Source organism: Euleptes europaea, chromosome 11, assembly GCF_029931775.1.
Source record: "Euleptes europaea isolate rEulEur1 chromosome 11, rEulEur1.hap1, whole genome shotgun sequence".
Classification (NCBI taxonomy): domain Eukaryota; kingdom Metazoa; phylum Chordata; class Lepidosauria; order Squamata; family Sphaerodactylidae; genus Euleptes; species Euleptes europaea.
This window is the reverse complement of record NC_079322.1, coordinates 57703716-57722285: the sequence shown is the minus strand read 5'-3', so window position 1 is coordinate 57722285 and position 18570 is coordinate 57703716.

Below are 18570 nucleotides of genomic sequence, written 5' to 3'. Positions count from 1 at the left end.
AAACTAGCATTGTGATTTGATTAATTAACTTGAACACATGAAGCTGCCTTCTACTGAATCAGACCCTGGGTCCATCAAAGTCAGTATTGTCTACTCAGACCCCGCAGCGGCTCTGCAGGGTCTCAGGCTGAGGTCTTTCACATCACCCACTTGCATAGTCCCTTTAACTGGAGATGCCGGGGATTGAACCTGGGACCTTCTGCATGCCAACAGACGCGGGACCTCGACGGTGCCCAAACCCGGACTGCGCGCGAGCGAAGGGATCCTAAGCAGATCCCGCTGGACACAATGGGACGCTCTCCCCTTAGGATTGCACCCCAGCGCCGCGCTCTGAGATATTTATGCCTGGAAGCTTTTGCATTGGATTTTCGGCGCTCTAGATGCACATTTTCCCCCATGCAAATTCTCAGAACTCAACCGTAAGCCCCCATGCAAAGTTTTGAGAATTCGGGTGGGGAAAATGCGCATCTAGAGAGCGGCAAATCCAAGGCCAGGCATAAATGGCCCATATGGTTGGTCACCAGCTCCGGAAAGCAGCGTTGTGGTGATCCTCGGAAGGGAGGCGCAGCGAGGCTAGGAGAGGCTGCCCGAGGCGGAAGAACCCGTCCTTGCGCACGTCTGAAACTTTGCAACTCTGGGTGCGCCGCCGGACTCCGGAAAGCGCCGACCAAGTTGAGGGGAGGCGCCTGAGGGGCTTCCGACCCTCCGCTGGACAGGGCTTATGAACAGGGCGAACCACCGACGGGCGGAAGCGAAGCAGCAGTTGGCTTGGCTCCAGCCGAGTGCGGCGTCGACCCATTAGAAAGACGCAAATGGCTATGGAAACTATAAATAAATAGCAAGCATCGAGTTTGCGTTCCCTCTTCCTTTATTTTCTCCACCCCGCCTCCAACCCCCAAAAACCCATCCTCAAGTCTTCCTGTCTGATTCGAGTCCAGTAATCCCTTAGGCCATTTATGCATTGGGAAGTTTTGCCTTGGATCTGCCACTCTTTAGATGCACATTTTCCTATCCAAATTCTCAAAACTCAACAATAAGCCCCCGTGCAGAGTTTTGAGAATCTGGATGGGGAAAATGTGCATCTAGAGAGTGGCAAAACCAAGGCAAAACCTCCCATGCATAAATGGCCTTAGAGAACAACAAGGTTTTCAGGGTATAAGCTTCGAATCTACCCTCTGAAGCTCATTTCTGGCTTTGCTTCTAAGCCGGCTCATTTTGCACCCGTCTTGATAGAGACCCTAATGGGCCCTCTGGACAGGTCTGGGCTGGATTCGATCTACAGTCTGGGCTGGACGCAAATCCAGCGGCGGTGAATTAACCAGGCTTAGCCTGGTCCCGGGTCAGTCTAGTGAAGGGAAGGGTTCCCACCATCGGAGAGCCGTGAAATGTTCTCGAGATTCTCGTCCTCGTGCCCTTCGCATCTTCAGCTAATAACTTTTTAAAGAAATTATACTAAATTAATGGCTTTCCATCCGTCCCAAGAAATGAAGTTTCACGGGTCGGCTGCCTTTTTAACTCGCCATTTTGACCCCCAATCTTGACACGGCAGAGTTTAGCCAATGACCCAAACCCCTCAGATGAGAGCTTTGCAAGCTCTGTTGTCGTCAACCAGCCCTTAAAGGTCCCTTCTGCTTCACACGTTCAGAATTCCTCCTGTAGGAACACGTGTAGAGCGTGATTGTTGTACACTGCACAGGTAGGGAATGGGGTTGCTTAAGAGTTCCCCCAGTCAGATGAACCGAATTGTCTTTTCCTCTTGCATCATTTAATGTGTCATGTCAATACTTATGCTTTGCTTCAGTCCTGTTTTTTAGACTTCTGGGTGGTTCTACAACCCAAATCCATTTCACTGTTTATTTCACCTCTGGAGGCGGTGAGCTCCCCCTCACTGGCAGTCTTTAAGCAGAGGCTGGACAAACACTTGTCAGGGATGCTCTATAGGCTGATCCTGCATTAAGCAGGGGGCTGGACTAGATGGCCCCTTCCAACTCTATGATTCTATGGCACTTTCACACATGCTGAGTAATGCGCTTTCAATGCACTTTAACGGTCGTTTGCAAGTGGATGTTGCCATTTCACACAGTACAACCCAGCTTCAAAGCGCATTGAAAGTGAATGGAAAGTGCATTATTCGGCATGTGTGAAAGTGACCTATGATTCTATGAATGTCCCATCCTGTTGATTGTATTGATTCACTCTGTGTAATCCGCCTTGAGCCCCAGTGAGAAAGGCGGACTGTAAATAACGTCAATAAATATTGTCTGCTCTAACCGGCAACGGCTCTCCGGGGACTCAGGCCCAGGTCTTTCACATCACCTAACACCCCTGTTAACTGGAGATGCGAGGACTGAACCCAGGACCTTCTGCACAGCCGATAAGATTTTCTGCCGCTGAGCCATGGCCCCTCCGCGGGATCCCTGCAGAGCGGACACTGCGGCCGTTTTTACTCGTCATTGATCCCCAGTTGGTCAGGGGTTGCCTGGAAAAGCACAGTGGAAAAATAAAGGCGTTTCCCTCCTCCCCCTGTTGGCTCGGGAGTCCTGCGCTGTACTCGAAGAAGCGGCTGCTGCTCCTTGGGCTGAAGACAGGGGACTGGGGAGGAGGAGAAACTTCTCGATAAGATTCTCTGAACATTTCATGGAAGCTGGCGGGGGAGATCCGTGTAAGGAAGCATCTGCTTTGGAGGTTTTGGATTTCTGCCTCCCAGCGAGTGCCTCCTCTGGAGGTTTCCTCCGCGCCAGAACAGCCCTCGAAGACCGCAGCTGCGCCAATGGAATGCGCAGCGCAATCCTATGCAGAGTTCCTAGGCGTCTAATCTCCAGCCCCAGACTAGACCGACTCTACGTAAAATCGGACTAACAGGGTAACTTTTGCCACCGGCCGGGAGCCACAGATCCCTGCCCAGAAAGTGGGTGGGGGGCATCAGCCTCTCTCCTCCCGCCAGCCAAGGGATTCCCCCTCTTCCGTGGGGCTTTTGCAGCAGGGAAAAGCCCGGCGTAAAACTCCCTGGCCTCCGGCCCGAGGGGGCGGCGGGCTCAGATCAGCCTCTTCCTGGCAAAGCCCAGCCAGCCAAGCAGAGGCCCCCGGTGTCCGGCGGGGGGAGGATCTAGGCGGAGAAGCCCGGCGAAGGAGGCCCCGATCCGCCGCACCACCCTTGGGAGGGGTCGGGAGTTCGGAGTTCCGCGTGGAGGTCAGGCAACCAGAGCCCGGGCAAGTCTACTCCAGCCACCGTGGATCCAGCTGGGCTTTAGCCACTAACCTCCGAAGCACCCCGGGTAGCGTTGCCAGGTCCCGCTTTGCAACCGGCGGGAGGTTTTGGGGGTGGAGCCTGAGGAGGGCGGGGTTTGGGGAGGGGCTTCAATGCCATAGAGTCCCATTGCCAAAGCGGCCATTTTCTCCAGGGGAACTGATCTCTGTCGGCTGGAGGAGGGGGGGAGATCTCCAGTTAGGACCTGGTGGTTGGCAGCCCGAACCCCGGGACGGGTTACGGGGCAGCCAATTCGTGCCCCGAAAGTTGGCCCGGGCAAGGCGGCAGGGCGGCTTTGGAGCAAGGACCGCGGCCCCATCCGCAGCAATCCTCAATCAGGCCAGTGGGATTTGCCAAACCCTGCAACCTGCGCCCAGGCGTTCCTGCTCCCGCAGCCGGTGGGGGTGGGGTAGGAAATCCTGTGTGTGCGTGTGTGTAAAGTGCCTGCAAGTCGCAGCCGACTTATGGCGACCCCATTTTGGGGTTTTCACCGCAAGAGACTAACAGAGGTGGTTTGCCAGTGCCTTCCTCTGCACAGCAACCCTGGACTTCCTTGGTGGTCTCCCATCCAAATACTAACCAGGGCCGACCCTGCTTAGTTTCTGAGATCTGACGAGATCAGGCTAGCCTGGGCCATCCAGGTCAGGGCTAGGAAATCCTGTCCCTCTGCAAAAATCCCCGGTTGCCTCCGGCCCGCAGTGCGCATGTGCGGTTCGGAAGGCTGCCTTTCGTTTTCGCCAGTGGCGCTTCCGTCCCGGACGAGGCGGCCAGTCCGACGCCGACCCGATGCCGCCCAGCCCCGGCCAGCTGGACGCCCGGCTGCCGTCCGCTGCAGGAGTAAAGGCCGCGATCCGGCACTCGCTCTTCCTCGCGAGTAGTGCAGAGGCGGCGATCCAGCGGCAAGCCCTGCAGCGTTGGCTTAGGCGCCTCCTTCCCAAAGCCCCGTTTGCCCAAAGCTTCCTCTGAGCGCCCCGGTGGGTGAGGCCAAGACCGCCCGGAAACAGTCCCGGGAGGCTCGTAGATTGACAGCGCGATCCTGTGGCCGTTTATGCGCGGGAGGTTTTGCCTTGGATTTGCCGCTCTCTAGATGCGCGTTTTCCCCATCCGAATTCTGCAAACGCTGCATGGGGAGGGGGGGGGCTTATTGTTGTGTTTTGAGAATGTGGATGGGGGAAATGTGCGTTTAGAGAGTGGCAAATACACGGCAAAACCTCCAGGCATAAATGGCCTTACTCCAGTCTAAGGCCATTGAAACGAGTGGGCTTGGACTGGAGTCACTCTCTTCAGGATTGCGCTGAAACTCTTCTGCATCCACAAGGCAGATAGGCGGAAGTGAGCAGGTAGCCGAACAAGTGCCGGGATATCCTTGGGTTTCCCGGCCTCGGTTTGCACGCACTCACTCACTCCTAAGGAAATGTATGTCAGACTGAGGTTTCCATCGGTTTAAATGCCAGCTCTCTCGTTCAGCTGCGTTGGGAGGGCAATTAGTGTATTGGGATCCATGACCTTTTTTCAAAAAAGAAAGCCATTGCTTTCAAGAATGTCCAAAGTCAACTGTCAAATAAATAGGGGAAAAACCGAGCTGATGATCCAGTCCTCCGTTGGAGGGTATCACAGATATTAGCGAGACTCTTCCAGAGAAGTGAGGTTGGGATCTTAGTGGAAAGCGGGAGATCCGTGTAGCCCCGTTATAATATATCCTTCACACCACCCAGTAACATTGGTGATGTCCCTTTAGGCCATCCTTCCACGGAAGATAGTTTTTTTACAATCCATCACGCGAGATCATAACCCTCCTCAGCACAACAGCTAGAAATAAAATCATTAAAATCAGCGAGCCGTTTCTACATCGTAGGCAGCAGTTACCAAAGTGAAGCATTTTAAAGCCCCGTTTATTCCACTGGAGAAGAAACTCTCCAGTGGGCAAGAAAGAGACTTCGAGAGTTTGACTTTGCCTGGGTGCCCTCCTGTGTGTTCAGAATGGGGATACAAGCGAAAGAGACAAGTGCTCTTCTGCCCTGGCAGATAATCCGGGTCTTTATCAGGGAGCATCCCATAATCAGAAGCAAGCTGGAATCAAAAGTTTTCCTACCCCTACAGATTCCTGAAAAATTTGCACTCTGCTTTGATGGCGATTCCATAGGTTCAATATTTGCCAATAACTTACAAATGCAAATAACTACTCCGTTTACTGTAGATAGTCCTACATCTGAGTCCACGCTAAACACAGAACAACGTCATCATTTACATTTAATTGTCATGGCATGTCAAGGACCCCTCTTTGGTATCAAATGTGTAATTATCAGAAGTATAGCTAATTAAAAAAAAACACCTTAAAATATGAACTTGCTCTGTGTTTTCTGGGGTGTGCTTAGAAGGTGAGTGTAACTCTCTCCACCCCCCCCCCCATCGTCATATAAAGTGGCGGAAGCGACATTGTTCCGCTGACCATATACAAGTGGTGTGCAAATAATGTGCCTTTCCTTTCAGCGAGATTTCTAAAGGGGATCCGGGCGTTGCAGAGGGTTCAGGGTCCCAGATCGGCGCCGATCTCTACGAGGATGAAGAGCCGGTTGCAGAGCTGGTGCAGAGTTCTTTTTCCAAACAAGTGGGGACTTTCAAAAGAGTCTCAGAAAGAAAGAGGCGGGCGGTGGGCGCAGAAACCGGTGTGAGAAATGGCCTCCCTAAGGCACTTAAGCTTTGAAAAGGTGACGTCAGGGCTTGCATTCCTGTCTGCGCTTCCTTGGGAGCGAACCTCATTGGCCCGGTGGGGTTCGCTGGACCCCAATGTGGGGTGCATGAGTATTTTTTTTGGGGGGGGACGCTCAACCGTGTACAGACCAAAACCCACCCTTGCTCAGTTCAATAGTTACTTCCCTGCAGCCATCCCGCAGGGCCCCTGTGCCACACCCACCCGTTTCCAAGGAAGATGCAGCTCGATCCTGGGCAGGTTTCCTGGGAAATAAACTCCTGAGTGTTCGGTGGAGCCTACTCCCGAGAAAATGTGCATAACACTGTTTCACATCTTCGCTGTGTGTTGCGTCAAATCCCAGCACCTTCAAGGACAACCTGTCAGCGAGGTTTATTCTAACTTTATCGCGAACTTGTATTTTTTCCCTACTTGCAGGAATTATTTTTTGGAGGGGTTGGGGGGAGATTGTTCAAACATTCAAAGCGCACCCCCTACAATCCCAAGAGTCCAGGAAAAGCTTCACCACTTGGTTCTGATGACCAGGCTGACCCTCAGAATCTGGTGCCATAATCTCCTCCCATGGTTGTCATGCTTACTTCAAGTTGTTAATATTTTGTAGACTGCTCACAGTGGCTCTGTCCCCTTTGCCACTCAGTAGGCCAACCAGTACTTAGTTTACAAAAGCAGCGGTTCTGGGCCCTCTTGACCACGCCTTCTGCCCTTGGTCATCCCCATCGGACCAGATGAGTGGGAGGGGATGATTCTTGGATAAGAAGTGAAATGCACTCTCAAAATATACTCAGACCACTGTCCTGAATATTCTTCACTGCCTCGCACCAGCATGGTGTAGTGCTTAAGAGCGGTGGTTTGGAGCGATGGACTCTGGAGAACCAGGTCAGTTTCCCCACTCCTACGCATGAAGCCAGCTGGGTGACCTTGGGCTAGACACAGCTCTCTTAGAGCTCTCTCAGCCCCACCTACCTCACAGGATGTCTGATGTGGGGAGGGGAAGGGAAGATGATTGTAAGCCAGGTTGAGTCTCCCTTAAGTGGCAGAAAAAGTAGGCATATAAAAACCATCTCTTCTCCTCCTCCTCCTCACTTCTCCACATGCTTACCTGGGAATAAATCCCATTGGTCTCAATGAGATCCCCCCCCATGAAGTCGCAGCCAATTTAGGGTGACCCCCTAGGGTTTTCAAAGCAAGAGACTTTCAGAGGGGGCGTAGGGACCCTGGACTTTCTTGGTGGTCTCCCATCCAAGAACTAACCAGGGCCAACCCTTCTGAGCTTCCGAGATCTGATGAGAACAGGCTGGCAAAATTCAACAACAGATCCCTCAAAGAAGGAATACTTTCCTACCACTGCAAAGTAATCAAGTCACACCTATTTCACCCCAGTCTAGTTAGGGGTTATTCTCTCTTTCCCTACCCGGATCAGGCTAGACTGGGGCATCCAGGTCAGATTCTGAGGGCGAGCCTTGCTTAGGAAGGGCTGTGTTTAGGATTGCAGCCTCCCTATTTCAGAGTCGATGTCGTATTCAGAGTAGATTCTGGGGTTTAGCAAGCCGCCTTTAAGCCTAAAGCCCAACCACCAAACACACGAATGTGATCTCATTTAATTCACCCGGATCCAGAAGGAAGCCTCATTAATTCCATATCCGAATTCTTGGCCTGTTTGGAAGTCAAGAGGTTAAGAAAATATCTGGTAAACATTCCCCAAACAATCTGGCTGCCGTTCCCTCATGTGGCCTAAAAACTCTACTTTGTAGTTAGACAGAATCAGTAAAGCCATATCCGCTAACGCCGTCATGGGTAGGACTAAGAGACCCCTGACCAACCTGCCGTCCACGTGAAGGGGTTTCAATCAGCAGCTGAACAATATCTGACTGCTTCGTTGTAGAGACCCCCGCCTACAACAGAGGCACAGATGAGCCCCAGAACTGTTCAACAGCTGCTTCCAGCCTCTTGACGTGGACGGCTGTTTCTAGATAGGTCTTCTCATCCCACCGATTACATTAAACCGCTTTTAGTTGTGCAATTAAGGTTTCACAGTGCAATCCTCACGTGAGCCACATCCTCTAAACCTACTGACGTCAACGGGTTTAGAAGGGTGTGCTCAGGATTGCGTTGCAAGTTCTAGAATTTCTGTTTGGTCATTAGAGAAATGAGCCCTCGGTTGCCGAGTTAAGCCGTTTATGCATGGGAGGTTTTGCCGCTCTCTAGAAGCACATTTGCCCCATCCGAATTCTCAAAACTCTGCGTGGGGGCTTATTGTTGAGTTTTGAGAATTCGCATGTGAAAAATGCGCATCTAGAGAGCGGCGAATCCAAGGCAAAACCTCCCGCGCATAAATGGTCTTAGTGTCCCCTTGAATGCTGGTTTCAGTTCCGAACCAAGCAAGACCGGTTCCTCGTACACAAGAAGAGGCGCTCCGTTGAGTGATTTCGGTGTGCACGCCACCCCCTTCCTTCCAGACAGCCATTGATAAATATGACAGTCCGCCCATAACTATGCACTGGAAACTGCTCGCGGGGTGGGGGTGGGGGTATCCGCATTTAACTACCCTGCTTGTAAAGAGGACAGAATCCTTAAAGAAGAAAAAAACAATTGGGGCGATGGTGATTTTTTTTTTCTTTTGGTCTTGTTCCCACATCCAAACGGAACATCCAGTCCAGTTTGCCTCCATGCGTCTCTGCCGCGCGCTGGCGTGAGGGAATGCAATGCGAGGCAGCGTTTATATGGGCTTCCGGGCGTTCCAAAACGCCACACTTTGAACACATAGGGCAATTTCACACATGCTGAATAATGCACTTTCAATCCACTTTTGATGCATTTTAACGATCATTTGCGAGCGGATTTTGCCATTTCACACAGTAAAACCCAGCTTCAAAGTGCACTGAAAGTGGATTGAAAGTGCATTATTCGGCATGTGTGAAAGTGCCCATGAACACATGAAGCTGCCTTATCCCTTGGTCCATCAAAATCGGTATGGTCTACTCAGACCAGCAGCGGCTCTCCAGGGCCTGAGCCGTCCTTCCCAGAATCTCTGCTAATTCAACCAGTGTTGTCCTCGTATTGCTGAGGCTGCGATGCATAAAAACACGGGCGTGAGCTCCTTGCCGAGTTTAGATTTGAATCGGGAACTCCCTCCTCAGCCCTCCGCATCAGGGGTTGACCAGCTCTCAAAAGTTGTCCGGAGTAAACGTCAGTCTCCCGGGAAGTCGGATCCTCGGTGGTGATCTCCTGCCTCGATCCTTCAAAAACCAGAGCTACAGCAGTTGGTAGAGGCTGTCACGCAGGCTTCTGCTCCGCCCACAGCTCGGACTGTTTTGCTGTATTGTTAATTTCCCAGCTGACATCAAAGGAATGCTGACCTAGTGAGAGTTCCGGGCTCAGTGGCAGAGCGTCGGGCTTTGTACGCAGAAGGTCCCAAGTTCAGTCCCCGGCATCTCCAGTTAAAAAGGGGCTAATGCAGCGAGCCACGTGAAGAAGAGTTGGTTTTTATATGCCGACTTTCTCTACCACTTAAAGCAGAACCAAACCGGCTTACAATCACCTTCCCTTCCCCTCCCCTACCCACAACAGACACCCTGTGAGGTAGGTGGGGCTGAGAGAGCTCTAAGAGAGCTGTGACTAGCCCAAGGTCACCCAGCTGGCTTCGTGTGGAGGAGTGGGGAAACAAATCCATTTCACCAGATTAGCCTCAGCCACTCATGTGGAGGAGTGGGGGATCAAACCCGGTTCTCCAGATCAGACTCCACCGTTCCAAACCACTGCACCACGCTGGCTCTTAACCACTACACCACGCTGAAGATCCTCTGCCTGAGACTCCGGAGAGTAGACTGCCATCTACACATGAACATATGAAGCTGCCTTATTCCAAATCAGACCCTTGGTCCATCAGAGTCAGTATTGTCTACTCAGACCGGCAGCGGCTCTCCAGGGTCTCAGGGATGCCGGGGATTGAACCTGGGACCTTCTGCATGCCAAACAGATGCTCTACCGCTGTGCCACAGCCCCAACGGTCTGTTTCAATACATGATCCCATATTAATAGCAAAATTCCTGTGTGCTAACAGCCTAAGAACGATGTCTTGGTGGAAGAAGTTGTGTGAGTGCACAGCCAGGAAATTCTAAATTTCTAAACCAACCTGCTCCATGTGCATAGGAACACATGAAACGGCCTTATACTGAATCAGACCATGGGTCCCCCCAAATTAGTATTTTCTACTCAGACTTGGCAGTGGCTCTCCAGGGTTACAGGTAGAGGTCCTCTCACATTACCTATCTACCAGATCCTTTTAACTGGGGATGCCCGGAATCGAACCTGGGACCTCCTGCCCGCCAAGCAGCTGCCCTGCCACTGAGCCAGGGCCACTCTCCAGGGCTGCATTCCTTGTAGACATTGCCTCATACACGGAAACTGGCAGCCGGATTGAGCCAAAGTTATTGGAACTTCAGCCAGGTTGCCCAGAAATTCAAACACACTTGATCATCAAGTGAAGGCCGCAGAAACCCACGGGCCTGGCTCCCGAGTAGACGTATTTAAGATCGGGGCGCTCGCCAAGGGGTTCCCAAACTGTGACCCTCAGCGTCGAAAGCAGGCTGTCTGGCTCTCTGTGACAGAGTTAGGAGCCTTCAGATGTGATGTCCGGGGAAGGGGGCTTCTGCCACCATAAATGGGTGAGGCTCTTCCCCAAGCCTTGATTTGGGATGCGACAGGCTAGCCCCCTGGAAGTTGGGGGGGGGGTGGAGACAGCCAAAGCGAAAGCGTCCTCCCAGATGCCTTAGAATAATAAAATAATAAAATCATAGGTCATTTATGCATGGGAGGTTTTGCCTTGAATTTGCTCCTCTCTTGATGTACATTTTTCTCATCTGAATTCTCAAAACTCTGCATGGGGTTTATTTTTGAGTTTGGAGAATTCACATGGGGAAAATGGGCATCTAGAGAGGGACAAATCCAAGGCAAAACCTCCCATCCAAAAATGGCCACAGAGTTGGAAGGGACCACCAGGGTCATCTAGTCCAACCCCCTGCATAATGCAGGAAATTAACAACTACCTCCCCGCCCCCACACACACACACCCCAGTGACCCCCTACTTCACGCCCAGAAGATGGCCTTCGAGGCGTCTTTGTTTTCGTTGAGATGCACACCAAGTATTGGGAAGAAGGAACGTGGAGATCCCGTCGCATCTCCTACCTTGGCGGTGAGGCTGCCTCGCTGCACTCGAACTGTCAGCTGTCGCTCGCTGGGATCCCGTTTGGAAACCGAGACTTCGAGCTTTATTTATAATTCGGTGAGCTGGGCGGGTGGGAGAGCGGGATGGTTTTGACTGAATGGCCGTCGGCTTCCTCCGCCAAGGACACCATTCCAGGAAAAGCCGCGTTGGCCCCGTCCACATCCTCGCCCACCAACTGCGTCGAAAGCGCATTTGCTGAGCGCGATAAACGCCGGGACGGAGGCTCTTCTGGTTTCAGCCAGATTTCCCGGTCCATCTGCTGCGGGTTGTCAACGCAGGGTCGCCAGAGGACCTGCGCTGCAGCCTCAGCAGGTAAGGTGGGACACTGCTCGATTCACAACCCACTTAAGCAGCATTACTTGTCAGAAGCTGTTTCCGCTTCCACTGAAGTTAAGAGTCCTTTACTCCACATAGTTCGCCCAAAATGGGCTACGGAGGGCCAGTTTGAGAAGGACGGCTCTGCAGCTAAAAAGTACTGGGCATGACCTAGCCGAAACCAACGCATCAAATAGTTACGTGCATTATATCCCGCCAGTGTCCAAGGAGCTCCGGGCCACTGTTTCCGCTCCTGCGTTTTATCCTCACAACAATCCTGTGAGATAGGCTAGACTGAAGAATGGCTCCCCCCCAGAACGACTCCCCTCAGATAGTCCAGCCAGCTCTGCAGAGTGGTGGGGAGCTGAATCGAAGTCTCCTGGATCCCAATCCGGAAGGAAGGGATAGAAAGGTGCTAAATAAATCACCCTGACCGGAGGTTCCAGCTGTTGCTAAGCTATTTGCAACTGATCAACACTTCTGGGCGGCAGGACGTTCCTCGGTCTGGTGCAGCAGAGTGATAGGAAAGGAAAGTGCAGCAGCGAAGGGAAAATAGCAGTTTGGTTGACCTTCTGGGCAGGTCACTTCCTATCCCGTCATACAGATGATGTGTCACTTCAAGCATCACCGGCAGCTGGTGACACTGGCGTGCATAGAGACACACCGGACTGAAGTATTGGTGACTTTCCGGAGGAGGGGGTGAAGAGGAGAAGATCTTTGCTAAGGGGGACTGGGGACCTGGACGTGTAGGAGCACTTCAAAGCCCTTCATCGTGGTCACCAACGCAACAGGCCACCTAAGGTAACCCCTTTAGAAGCCCAGTGGCACCTTAGAAACTAGCCAAATTTATTCTAGCGCCCGCTTTCCTTAATCAGAGGTCACTCCATCAGAAGAAAATGGCGTGGAAAATCTTTTTCTTTTCTTTTTGCAGAGACTTTTAACACCCAAAATCAAGAAGGGGGGTGAGAAAGAATTTAGGAACACGCTCCCCCCCCCCATCATCCTCCGCAAGACTTTATTTCCGAATGAGCACGCATAAGAGATTAGCCCTACTGTTCGTTCCCACCTTTGTTTACTCGGAAGTCAGTCTCACAGACTTCAATGAGACTGACTTCCGAGTGCGCGTGTCTAGGATCGGAGCCTACATAGACGTGGATCCCACTGAAATGCACGAGATTTACTCGGGAGGAAATGGGGCCTAGGATGTGTGTGTGTTAATGGCCGTCAAGGTGCTTCCGACTCGTGGTGACCCTATGAATCAGTGTCCTCCAAATGTCCTATCCTTAACAGCCTTGCTCAGGTCTTGCAGATGGAGGATGGTGGCTTCCTTTATAAAGTCAATCCATCTCATGCTGGATCTTCCTCTTCTCCTGCTGCCTTCCACTTTTCCTAGCATGATTGTCTTTTCTGGTGACTCTTGTCTTCTCGTAATGTGACCAAAGTATGACAGCCTCAGTTTAGTCATTTTAGCTTCTAGGGTCAGTTCAGGCTTGATTTGATCTAGAACCCACTGATTTGGGTTTTTTTGGGGGGGCAGTCCACGGTATCGGTAACACTCTCCTCCAACACCACATTTCAAAGGAATCTACTTTCTTCCTGTCGGTTTAGGCCTAGGATGGGGATACTGATTTCAAGGTACGATTGCCACCCCCTTTCTCCCAGCCCCAGACCTACTGGTCCGGCTACTCTTTCAAGAAGCAAGAACACTGAGGTTGCAGGATCAATTTCAGGTAAGGTTATATATCATCATCATCATATTATTATTATTATCATAATATGGGGGGGGGACTTGCAGTGACTCCAAGAAGAGGCTTGTGGCCGGCCGCTTGAAAGGCTTTACTGTGGGGGAATTATGGAATCCAGAGGGATCCTCGGGATCCATCGGGAAGAGCTCTTCTCCAGGGCTTTGGAACAGCCTTCCAAATGCAGGCCTTTATTCTTCACGCATTTAAATGTCACTCCTGTTTTGTTTAGGCCATTGATATGGGGCTCCTAAACACCCAATGCATCGGAAGCACCTCCTACAGGTTTTCAAAACCCCGGAAAAAAAACTGGGCTTCCTTTCTACATGTTTAGGGAGGCTTGCCTGGCCTGCAAAGGCCAGTCCTAATTCAGTGTTTCCTATGCAGTTTTTCTGGCAGGCAACGATTCAGCACAGAGAGAGGAGGCCTTTAAAATCATCATATCTTTTTCTCCCTCCCCCCTTCTCTCTCTCTCTCTCTCTCTCTCTCACACACACACACACAGAGTAGCATCTAGTCTGAGGAAGAGCTCCTGTGAACCCGAAAGCTTGTGCACAATTTTGTGTCATTGGCACAATGAATCAACATCCTCCAAGACTTCCTATCTTTAACAGCCTTATTCAGGTCTTGCAAATTGAGGGCTGTGGCTTCCTTTATAGAGTCAATCCATCTCATTATAGGTCTTCCTCTTTTCCTGCTGTCTTCAAGTTTTCCTGGCATGATTGTCTTTTCCGGTGAGTCTCTTGTCTGCTCATAATGTGACCAAAGTACGATAGCCTCAGTGTCATTGTAGCTGGTCCTCATAAAAGATGTTCTGAGCTGTGGTCTCTTTTGGATCAGCAAGGCTGCAAACAACTGTTGTCTACTGAAGATGCGGCAATGCAACCTTTTCACTTTATTACTGTCCTTTAACCCTACGTTTAAGGTACAGAACCAACCTCCATTGGAAACAACCCTGTTGCTTTTCATGGGATGTCTTACTACAGATCGTGGAAAGCCTAGTTTGCAAACCACTGCTTTTGACAGAGACCTTGGCGCTAAGGTGCCTTGGGAGAACACAGAAACAAATTGCCTTCCTAAGCGCAGACGATAAAGTGATCCCCAGGCCAGGTCAAGCCATGTCGAGTGTTGGGTGCCTCCATTTGAAAACAAGCAGGATCCTAAGCATGTTTTCCCCTATGTAAATTTACACCAGTCTAAGCCCACTGATTTCAATAGTTCTAAACGGCAGTCCTCTGCATGGCGCTGTTCCTTCCCTAAGAGGTGTCCAATTTTAACTTGGAAGCAAGTTCCATTGAAACCAACCTGAGTACATGGGCTTGACTAATATATCCAAATACTTCACTTTGCTGGGACTGTGAATTGGGGTGGCCACCTCTGAGATTATGGGGGGAGGGGGAGCAGACATTCCACCGATTTGAAGCCTGATTGGGTTTAGGAAATTTAAACCCTACAGACTAGCGGGTGCCAACGAAAGGTCTCTATGGCTGCTGGCTGCATTAGTAAATCAGCAAATCGGTATGAAGAAGCCATGGGTTTCTGAGGAACGTGCCCTGTTTCTGCGGAGGAAGGTGTATTGGGTTTTTTCTTCTTCCCCTTTTTACATCCCAAGACAGCAATACGAAGCGAGGAGAGAAAGGGATTCCGCCTGCCTGCCTGCCTGCCTGCCCGCCCCCTCGGCCACCTACACCAGAGCAGCAATCGATGGAAACCAGCAGACAGCGGAAGATCCCCCGATTGTCCAGCCCCACCCTAGCCACCCCGCTCTCTCTCGCTCCCTCGCTGGATCGCAGACCTGGAGAATGAGATCTCCGGGCCCTGACAAAAGACACACACGCCCCCCCCCCTGGCCCAGCTCCCGTTTGGAGCGGAGGATGGCGTGCGTGGGGGAGGGGAAGCCCGGCGGCGGGGAGCTGCGGCGGCCCCGGCGCTGGGCTGGGGAAGGCGAGGGAGGCGGCCAGCCGCCGCCGCTCGGGCTGCAAGCGGCGGGTGTCGTTGCTCCTAGCAACAAAGCGGCCCCCAGCGCCGGCGGGCGGGGGATCGACCCTGCCCAAGGGGGCTGCGATCGCAGAGGGTCGCTCGGAGAGCCCAGATCCCGCCTCTGCGGCCGAGACAATGAGACTCAAGATGGCAGAAACGGACGAGGCGCGCTGGATCGGAGGGCGGCCGCTCCCCGGCTGCGCGCACCGGGCGGGGGAGACGCATTCTGGACTCTGCACATCCCTCGGAGAGCACACGCCGCGCAAAAGACGGCCCAGGCCGCAGATATCTACCTAGGGCCATTTATGCGTGGGAGGTTTTGCTTTGGATTTGCCGCTCTCCAGATGCACATTTCCCCCACCTGAATTCTCAAAACTCTGCGTGGGGCTTATTGTTGAGTTTTGAGAATCTGGATGGGGAAAATGGGCATCTGAAGAGTGGCAAATCCAAGTCAAAACCTCCCAGGCATAATTGGCCTAGGAGTCCCCTGACAACCCACATGGGCAACCCGCCCCGGAATAATTAATCCGGATTAACTGTTACCCACTAGCTGTATTTGCAGCCCCTATCGCGGACTGGATTATTGTTATTCCTTAACCGCATAACTGAGAGCCTACAGGAGTGAGGGAAATTACCCTATAATTAATGATGCCCCCGGGAAAACTTAAGCAGCCTGTGTTTTATGGGAGGGTGGGGGAAGAACTGATGGCAGAGGGGAAGGTGGGAATGAAGAGCGGTCCTCTGAAAGGACGCCCATCAAGTCATTCCACACAGTGGTTCGAATCCAGAGTCTAGAAATGTCCTTGCCAGATCATGGAAAACATCCATCATTTAGGCCAGAATCCTGTTTCTAACAAGGGACAGGCAGATTTTCTGGGAAGCCCACAAGTAAGACACGAAGGCATCCATGGTACTCTGAGATATAGTTCCATTTAACTGTCGTAGCTGCTGAAGCTACTTTGCCCAGCGACAGACTTTTTCTCATTGCATTTCTGGGCCATCCTTGGTTTTTCAGTCAAGCATAACAGCCCCCCCTCACACCCACACACACACGTACACATAAATTGTGGGGGATAGGAAGAGGTCTAGTCCTGTTCGTTTTGACACTGCTGCCAGTTCTGACGGTGATTTCACTGGTTTGCTAACTGGTCAGAGCAGATTCTCTGGATCTCTCAAGAGAAGACCACCACCACCCGGGCTTATTCCACCTATGAGGGGTTTTAGGCTCTCCCTCCCCCAACTCCTCATCACAGTATTGGGATCTTGCTACTGACCCCCCTTACCTGAAATAGCCTAATTCAGCGCTCTGAACAATCCCCAAGCGCTATATAAATGGCCAGCACAACACATCCGACCGGCTTTCCTTGGAGTGGCTGAAGGTTTGGAAAGAGGGATCAGTGACGCCACGGAAGGTAGGCCGCACTTTCGGAGGGGGGGGGAAGGAATGAAGGGTGTGCCTTTCCCCTCCGGAACAATTGGATGACATTTTTGCGGAGAACCGCCAAGACTTTTAGATCAGGTCTTCCAGCTGACAGTCCGACAGGAGACGCTGCTCCAGGCGTCTCTGGCAGGCAGCTGCTCTCTCCAGAACACGAAGGTTTGTCTAGCTGGCGAAGCCCTGCCCTGGTTTGCATTTCCCGAGCAGCCCGGCCCTGCAAAGCGGGTTCTGGAGGTCGCCGGCAGCCCCGAGGTCCCTGCCTGCCTCCCTTCTCGATCCCCGGTCCCGCAGATCACTCTTGCCGGGCCCGACAGGGAAGAGTTGGTTTTTATATGCCGAAGAATAAAACCGGCTTAGAATCACCTTCCCTCCCCCTCCCCACAACAGATAACCTGTGAGGTAGGTGGGGCTGAGAAAGTGTGACTAGCCCAAGGTCACCCAGCTGGTTTCACGTGGAGGAGCGGGGAAACAAATCCAGTTCACCAGATCAGTCCGCCACTCCAAACCACCGCTCTTAACCACTACACCACGAAGGCTCTCCAGAGATTGGTTCCCTCGCACTGAAACCGATCGATCCTGTGTTCCGTGTTTTATGGAGAGGCGGCGACTCGAGCTCCCTTTCCGTGCAGTTTTAGCCTACCGCTCTTCTCTAGATCTGCTAACTGCAGGCTTGGCACAGTTCCCCCCCCCCCTTTAGAGTTTCATTTCTCAGAAATGGAACAGGTGAAGCTTCCCCGTCTCTGCATCTCCAGCGCTCATCCCGTTGAATGTCTGCCTTGCGCGCAGCACAGGGATGGTGTCAAAAAGCGGTGTTGGGTTTTGTGTTCAGCGTCTCCCCCGGCTGGTCTGCTAGCCTGCCTGCGGAGCCTGGATCCGAGCGCCGGCGAGGGCGGGTGGGGCTGCCTGGGGATCGCCGGGCGAGGAAGGGAACGAGCTCTTCTCTGCTCGGGCAGGATTTGCCAGGGTGCAGCGCTGCAGCCCCGCCGGCCGCTCTGGGGCTCACCCCCCCCCCAGCACGCAGCAGCCCGTTCCTTGGCCGAAGCGGCTCCAGTGGATCTTGTTACAGCTCCGGGGCGGGAGGAAGTCCTTGCCCAGGAAAGAAAGCGCCCGCCTCCTCCGCTGTTCACACGATCCGCGCAGTTCCGGGGAGAGAGCCGCATTTCGCAAAAGCGCCGGGACCCAAAATGATCAGGGGACTAGAGCAACTGCCCTATGAAGAGCGGGTTGAAACGCTTGGGGCTGTTTAGCTTGGAAAGAAGGCGGCTGAGGGGAGACATGATAGAGGTCTATAAAATTATGCATGATTTGGGGAGAGTGGACAGGGAGACGTTTTTCTCCCTCTCCCATAATACTAGAACGCAGGGTCATCTGCTGAAGCTGGAGGGTGAGACATTCAAAACAGATAAAAGGAAGTATTTCTTCACACACCACATAGTTAAATTGTGGAACTCCCTGCCCCAGGATGTGATGATGGCTGCCAACCTGGAAGGCTTTAAGAGGGAAGCGGACATGTTCATGGGCTATTCATGGCTACCAGCTAAAATGGATACTAGTCATGATGCATACCTATTCTCTCCAGGATCAGAGGAGCATGCCGAATATATTAAGTGCTGTGGAACACAGGCAGGATGCTGTTGCAGCAGTTGTCTTGTTTGTGGCTTCCTACAGGCACCTGGTTGGTCACTGTGTGAACAGACTGCTGGACTTGATGGGCCTTGGTCTGATCCAGCATGGCTATTCTTATGTTCTTATGTCCCGTGGCAGGAGATGTGCCTTTCCCCTCCTTTGGAAACCAAGGCGAGAGGCAGAAGAGGGCAAAGAAGAACCTGCGCCGTCAGGAAGGGTCGTCCGAGCGAACCCTCTCCCACCGTCAGCCTCCATACAATGGGAGAAAGCTCTTCTTGCGTGCTGCA